This window comes from Helianthus annuus, chromosome 9 (genome assembly GCF_002127325.2).
Source record: "Helianthus annuus cultivar XRQ/B chromosome 9, HanXRQr2.0-SUNRISE, whole genome shotgun sequence".
NCBI classification, from domain to species: domain Eukaryota; kingdom Viridiplantae; phylum Streptophyta; class Magnoliopsida; order Asterales; family Asteraceae; genus Helianthus; species Helianthus annuus.
In genome coordinates this window covers 124,941,030-124,948,566 of record NC_035441.2, presented here as the reverse complement: position 1 = coordinate 124,948,566, position 7,537 = coordinate 124,941,030, and the positions used below count along the sequence as shown (strand labels likewise).

The window sequence follows — 7,537 nt, the reverse complement described above, 5'->3', positions numbered from 1 at the left end:
ATAAATTAGGTTCAGAGACACTCTTTGGATTTTGAAAAAGAGCTATTCGTCATTTAGTCCATTATCCCTCGCTAAACCGCCTAGATCTATGTGTTGACTCTATAGTGTAATCACGTCCCTTTTTACATGGCATGATTACATTGACGAAAAGCATGGAGTTTACAATCCACACATATCCACCCTTTTAGACTCACGTCCGCTACCACACTCACGCATTCTCCATTAAAGCCGCTATGATGCCCCTCCGGGGTTGTGTTTAGCACCCCTTAATGATGATGTGGAGCCAAACGCCAGCCAACTACACTTGGTCTTAAGTGAAAAGAAATTTATAGTTACCAGAATTAGATTTAATTGCACGCATAGTTACGTATATATACAATACATATACACATATGGGGATTGGTTCCCGTACAAAATGTCTTTAACCTAAGAAACGTAGGAAGCTAGGTCAAACGAACTCCAATTGAGCTCATTTCAGTAGTGTTGGAACCGTCTCGTCGAACCCTAACCCTTAAACTCTAATTCTAAACCCTAAAGCTAAACTCTAAATCTAAACAATAAACCCTAAAAGCTAAACCCTAGAGCGTAAAACTTACGCTAAACCATACACCTTAAACCTTAAATCCTAATGCTAAACCTTAAAAAAAATTAAACTTTAAACCCTAAAAGCTAAACCTTATATATATATATATATATATATATATATATATATTTGAATTTGGTTCGACGAACCGATTCCAACGCCACTGGAATGAGATCAGTCAGAGTTTATTTGACTCGGTTTTCTATGTTTTCTAGGTTAAAATCGTTTTGTATTTGATCCTATAAGCACATATATGTATATAAGCACATCTAATAGGTTCGAAATGATCTATAACTAACAAAAGATCATATGAAATCACATTTTAGAAAGGAGAAACTGAACATAAGGTTGTTAGGTAGTTAAGTTAGATGTGAAACCATTCAAAACTACGTAGTTTTGTTAAAAATCCATGAAAACTTAATTTCCTTAAAAATCTAACAAAAAAAATCCATTTTTTACTTGGAAAACGGACATTGACCTCTAACAATTCCCCAATAATTGCCCCTTCTTCTCCAAAGTCCAGAAGCCAAATTAATATCTGTTTTTGGCTTTTTTTCGTTTTGGAATTTTATGTTCTTTTCCAGCCCCTGCTGGCTCTTTATATATATATATATATATATATATATATATATATATATATATATATATATATATATATATATATATATATATATATACTACTTTAATAAGGATATAGGAAGGACAGAATGGTAATTGAACAATGTGTTGAAAACACCCTCAATGCACAATGTACAACACTTGCAGCACCAAGAAACACAACATAATTTACCATTCAACTGATTCATCTTCAGCCATCCATTTCTTTCACCTTTTCACACGGATTGTGATCTGAACGGTTGATATTCAGCTCACACGCATCAAGGGTTTTACTTTCATTTGATTTACTCTCACAAAACTTCATCAACCCTTTTTCTCTCTCTTTCTCTCTCTCTGGCGACTCATGAACATATCTGTAAGGATTTCACCAGATCTAGGGTTTTACTTTCATTCGAATTCAAATCCATGACCCCAACCTGTGACGGTGTGGTGTGCAGTGTTAAAATCCGCTGATTAGGGTTCCGGCAGTGGGATTCTCGAGCAGATTGGTGGCAGACGAGCATCCGGCTGTAGATGGTGGTTTTCTGGTAGATCTAAGTTTTAAACCCCCAGCCGCTCCTTTTCGTTCTCTCTCAAAGATTCAGTCCAGATCTGCCCTCCTTTTCGTTTTCAGAGTAAATCTTTTTTTTTGTTGGCTATTATTCTATAATTATGTTTTTTTATGAATAATATCAGGTGGCATATAACAATTTTGTTGCTGATGGTTCATTGTCAGCTGCAAGGGAGAAAGGATTTGTAAGTTGATTTTCTAATCTAAATCTCTGTAGCTTTGCTTTTGATGTTTTCTGTTAAAAGTAATGTGCTCATGAAGTTTTAATTCTTTAATGTTTTTGGTTATATGAATTAATCAGATTCAGAATTGGCTTTAAATGGGTCGAATGAGTCATACTTGCTCATATTATTGACACACATGTGGATCATCTTGAGGATGTTGTTACTAAACTTGAGACTGAGCTTGATTCTGTAGAAGTTGATTTGGATAAAGGTAATTCTAAAACTCGAATCTTGAGATCAAAGTTTTGGTTTTTTTTTAATATATGTTTACAAATTTTAGGTGGCTTTTCTTTAAAGAGACAACTGTTGGACGACAGAAGATTTCCAAAAATGCATCTAGAATTGCAATGCCTTCTGCAGGTAGTTTCCGACACCTTTTAAGCATGGAAAAATAACACAATATAATGAAAAAAAGGTTGGCGTTTGTAGGTGATTGCACACGGGGAACAAGTGTTCCCGGGGGTGAAAGAAAAGTGTTCCGTAAAAGATTGGTTTGAAATGAAGACATCATCACTTGAAGGGTTGATTGGTCGACTCAGACGACTAAAGGAGAATGTTGGATTCATAAGCAATCGTGTGACAGCTGTCCAATGGGGTCTCGACAGCTGGCAGGCTGAACAAATCAATAGAAAACTATACTGCCTGTCTTTCCTCTCCATCATATTCCTTCCTCTATCCATCATCACAGGAGGTTAGTCCATAAAAAGTTAATTTAATCTCATGATCAACTGAAAGTTACTGGAAGTGTTAAATTGAATTGACAGTGTTTGGGATGAATGTGGTAGGCGTCCCTTGGACACAACAAAGAGACCCGAAGCTGAAAAATGGTTTTAGAAACGTGATGTTGGTTTGTGTGGGGACATTGATTCTTGTGCTTTTATGCTTCTTGTTCCCGTTTTTGTATGGCCGAATAAGTTTTTGGAGAAAACAAAGCTTTAAAAAGAATTTGGTCTGGCCCTTTGATTTATATTGTTATGATCATATGTGTTGTTATTTCTGGTGTACAGGATGGACCTTTTGTTTTAAAACTTTGATCTGAATGTTTATGTTGTGCTGCATTCTTGTAAGATTTCAGGCTCATGTTGGAAATACATAGCAGGAACAGTGGTAATCTTTCAACATCAAAGAAGTTATGACTTATGATTCTTACACAATACTATCTTTAATTGATGTCATGAGGCATACAGTTTCTTTATCTGATGTTGGATAATACGCCGGAATCTTTATTGGTGTGTTTATTGATATTATTGACCCTGTCAGTCTAACCTGGCCTAAACCATTTTAATACAGGGACATCTGCTGCCGTTTGGTATGGAACTGGAGCGATCTCATGTTTTTTTAGCCAAAACTCTGTCAAACTCAGTGATCTGGTTGTAAAGTTCGAAACTTTCTGGTTTTTTAGTGAAATGTTTTCATGGATTTCTTATTGGTTATGGGTTTTTATGCAGGATTTTTTAGAGGCAACCAGAGAGAGCATAGCATCACTTTCTTGGCAGCCAAGTTAGATTGTATGCTTGGTCTTGGACTTCCGGCGAAATCTGTTGGGAAAGTTGTACCTGTTTGGTAACTAGGTATCTTGTTTATGTTTCATACTATGCTGATTATTTGACAACATATGGTTCTTCTGACATGTACTCATTCTGGCCACAACCCTTGTTAATATGTTGTGAGGCCGATGATCGACGAGTGTCGCTAAATTAATCTGTTGTGAGGCTAATGATCAACGAATTTGACAGGTGTACATTTAACTAGCTTAAAAAAATACATGAGCAGGAAGTTTAGAAAAAAATATAGCTAAGTCATCAAAATCGTTTTTTTTTTTCTAATTCCGGGCTGACATAACCCGTTAACCACCTGAATAAGGCTTCATATCCAACAATAACTTTAAGTAGTACATTAGATAAGGTAAAGAGTAACTTCTTCAGGATGTTATTTGAATATTATCTGTTGTCCAATTAGTTTTAAATATATTTTGTTTAGTTCATTAGGATATAGGTAAGTTGGTATTGGTAATTGAATTTTTTCATTGCCAGAATTTGGGGTTTTTGGTGCCTCCTTTGTAAATCTCTAGGTACTATCAGCCTGCCTTGGTTTCCTTCCATTATGTGAACTTGATTTATGCTGATGATTCTCTTAATTTATTACTGACAAAATATATTTTTTTTTTTGGTTCAGAAAAATTCACCAATTACTTATCATCCAACTCATGAATTAACTCTGGAACCCCAGACCAAGGTAACTTAATCTTAATTTACCTTTTTTGTGTCTTTCACATGAACTGCATAAGTTTTTTAGGTGTTGTATAACATTTTATTTCTCTTTTGTAAATGTTCAAATAAATTAATATAATAAATATGATTGCAAAAAAATGATACTATCACAATACCATTCATCAGTTTAGGAGGCTTTATGCATATCAATACACTTCGGACAACTTTCAAATATATTTTAGCTAACCTTTTTTCAGTTTTACCTATTAGAGATAAGATATAACCTAAATTGGTTGGCTACATATGGATTTAAGTTTTACCTATGTGTGTGTGTTTATCATTTTCTTTTCTACGTGTGGCTCAAACTGTTTCTGTTTTGCAGGAATCTGTTAAAACCAAGCACCCACAACTTCACTATGAGGCCAAGTTGTACATGCTACTTCAAGGAGGAAGTGAGTTTTTGTGTGTGTGTGTGTGTGTAAGATGTCAGTTAATTCATATGGCAGTTATTAAATTGTCTGCATTGAATGATCAGACCACTTATTAGCCGTTGACCTCTTTGCTGCACTCAGGTTTTCGATTTCTGTGTTGGCATTACTGGTGGGAGGTTGAAGGGTTGGGTTAATATTACTATTAGAAGGTTATGTGGGGGGGTTTTGGGATATGGGTTTGGTCTTTTATTGCTGCTGATTTATGCTGAGAACGGGGATATTTGGATTGGGTTGGAGATATAAGGGGGAGGAGGGTAGAAATTCGTTTGGTCTTTAGGATCTTATAATGAATTTCCCCTTTGTTATTTCCTTGGGGTATGTTGGGCATATTGGGTTGGGACTGGTTATACTGGATAAATAGCTGGCAGCTGGTGATTTACTTCAGGAATCGTACCTATGTGGATAATACGATGATGTATCTGGATCTCGATTTCCTGTTTCGTCTGGGAGCCAAGAACTATTTACATCAACGTAAATAGTTTCATCCGCGGACTCACAAGTCCGGGTTCTTTGCAGAATCAACGTTGTCGGGAAATTCAAAGGTAAGCACAAGTCAATTACTTCACTCTCCATTCACCTTTTGGACACCTGTTTCCTACGTTTAGACCACATTACCTAACACGAGTTTTATTCACGCTTGTCGACAGGTAACAGGCATTCAGAACATAGAGCAACGACTAGAAACGTCCCTTAGACGCCTTAGATTGAGAAAGGTACAGTTATTTCATCTAAAGGAGGAGTTTGGGATTGTATGTTGAAACTGCTTATCGGATTATTCGTGAGTAAATTAAACAATGTGAAGTTTATTTCAGAAAGCAAAACATTTAAAAACAATCCCAAACGTCTTGTTAGAAATTTTTGTTTTGAGTTTATTTACCTGCATTTATGATGTGGGTTTTTATCCGCAGAACCAATTGGTGAGTAAGTAATCCGGCCTACTTTTCTTAAATTTGTTTATCTGAAAAAAGGTTTTAATTTTGAAGTTAAAAGAGATTTGAATGACCCACGTCTCCTGCCAATTGCTGAAGCTAAATGTACATCAAATGCCAGCGGAGCTGCCTTTTATAGTTCAGAAGTTTTGATTGCAAGTCTTTGAGACATATTATTGTTTTGAATTTGCAAAAATCTGAAACAAAAGTTATCAAATGATGATTATGGTATGGTTTTGCAGTTTTTTTCCCAATCATGCGTGTGCTACTTAAGCAATCCTCCCATTCTAATGAACTGTCCAGTCGATAGCTGATAGCTGGCCTAAGTTATCAGCCCTTCAAGAATTTTTCAAAAACTTTTCTTACAGTTCAAATGTTAGCTAACAGTGACAGTGACACGATCCGGACAGCTCACCAACAGTTTGGCGAGGCCTGAATGTTTTGGTTATAATTTGGATACGATACTGTAACTTGGGTAAAATATTAATTTTGATTGTTTTATGGAGTTTAAGTTAATGCTAGAAAGTTAAAAGAAATGTGTAAACCTTAATCATACACTGATTGCAAACGTTACATATGTTATGTAGCTAAATCTTAATTTGATTTTTATGGAGTTAAAGTTAATGCTAGAAAGTTAATGGAAAAGAATAAACCGTAAATCATAAATTGTTATTACAATTGCAAAAGTTACATACTTACATCTATTATGTGGTTCTCAAGTCTATTATTAAAAATAGTTATTACAACATAGACCGTTATTCCACAATCTTATAATAAAAAAAATCATATGTTAAGATTGTTAACCGAAAACAATTAGTAGTAATATCATAAGTTAAAATTGATGAAGGTTATCTTTTATCATATGAATTTTACGTATATTTACAAAATAGACTAAATCATATGATTTTACGTTATCAGATAACTAAATCATATGAATTATGGTATGGTTTTGCAGTTTTTTTCCCAATCATGCGTGTGCTACTTAAAGCAATCCTCCCATTCTAATGAACTGTCCAGTCGATAGCTGATAGCTGGCCTAAGTTATCAGCCCTTCAAGAATTTTTCAAAAACTTTTCTTACAGTTCAAAGGTTAGCTAACAGTGACAGTGACACGATCCGGACAGCTCACCAACAGTTTGGCGAGGCCTGAATGTTTTGGTTATAATTTGGATACGATACTGTAACTTGGGTAAAATATTAATTTTGATTGTTTTATGGAGTTTAAGTTAATGCTAGAAAGTTAAAAGAAATGTGTAAACCTTAATCATACACTGATTGCAAACGTTACATATGTTATGTAGCTAAATCTTAATTTGATTTTTATGGAGTTAAAGTTAATGCTAGAAAGTTAATGGAAAAGAATAAACCGTAAATCATAAATTGTTATTACAATTGCAAAAGTTACATACTTACATCTATTATGTGGTTCTCAAGTCTATTATTAAAAATAGTTATTACAACATAGACCGTTATTCCACAATCTTATAATAAAAAAAATCATATGTTAAGATTGTTAACCGAAAACATATGAATTATGGTATGGTTTTGCAGTTTTTTTCCCAATCATAAGTTAAAATTGATGAAGGTTATCTTTTATCATATGAATTTTACGTATATTTACAAAATAGACTAAATCATATGATTTTACGTATGTTTACAGAATAGACTGATAAATATGAGAAACATAATAAGTTAAATGTAAAATACTTCATACCAGTTATTTAATAATATTTTAGCTGTAACAATCTAACAAAACAAAACTAAACTTCTAAGTGTGGAATGGTGTTTGATGTTATCTATACTATAGTATAAAACATATACGGTTGTCTGTTACTGAGCATGAGTAGTGGTGTTGTCGATTTTCCCGCAAAAAATGACGACTGCCGCAATGGCTATCGACAGCTTCCCACTATGATGAAGGATTCTGGCACA

The 7,537-nt window shown here is 34.4% G+C and overlaps 1 long non-coding RNA gene across 15 annotated transcripts; it reads left to right on the top strand.

Annotated features, from left to right (window-relative positions):
• Positions 1 to 1,282: 1,282 nt before the first annotated feature.
• LOC110878501 lies at positions 1,283 to 6,104 on the top strand. 15 transcript variants are annotated; one of them, XR_004867130.1, is made up of 13 exons: positions 1,283 to 1,556; positions 1,639 to 1,936; positions 2,053 to 2,186; positions 2,256 to 2,335; positions 2,405 to 2,666; positions 2,740 to 3,082; positions 3,266 to 3,345; positions 3,424 to 3,546; positions 4,151 to 4,210; positions 4,568 to 4,637; positions 5,062 to 5,218; positions 5,324 to 5,389; positions 5,660 to 5,846. It is a non-coding gene; the product is annotated as an uncharacterized LOC110878501 (long non-coding RNA). The 15 variants fall into 15 exon arrangements; XR_004867129.1 differs by having other exon boundaries at positions 1,479 to 1,784; positions 1,877 to 1,936; XR_002558021.2 differs by having other exon boundaries at positions 1,479 to 1,815; positions 1,917 to 1,936.
• Positions 6,105 to 7,537: the final 1,433 nt, after the last annotated feature.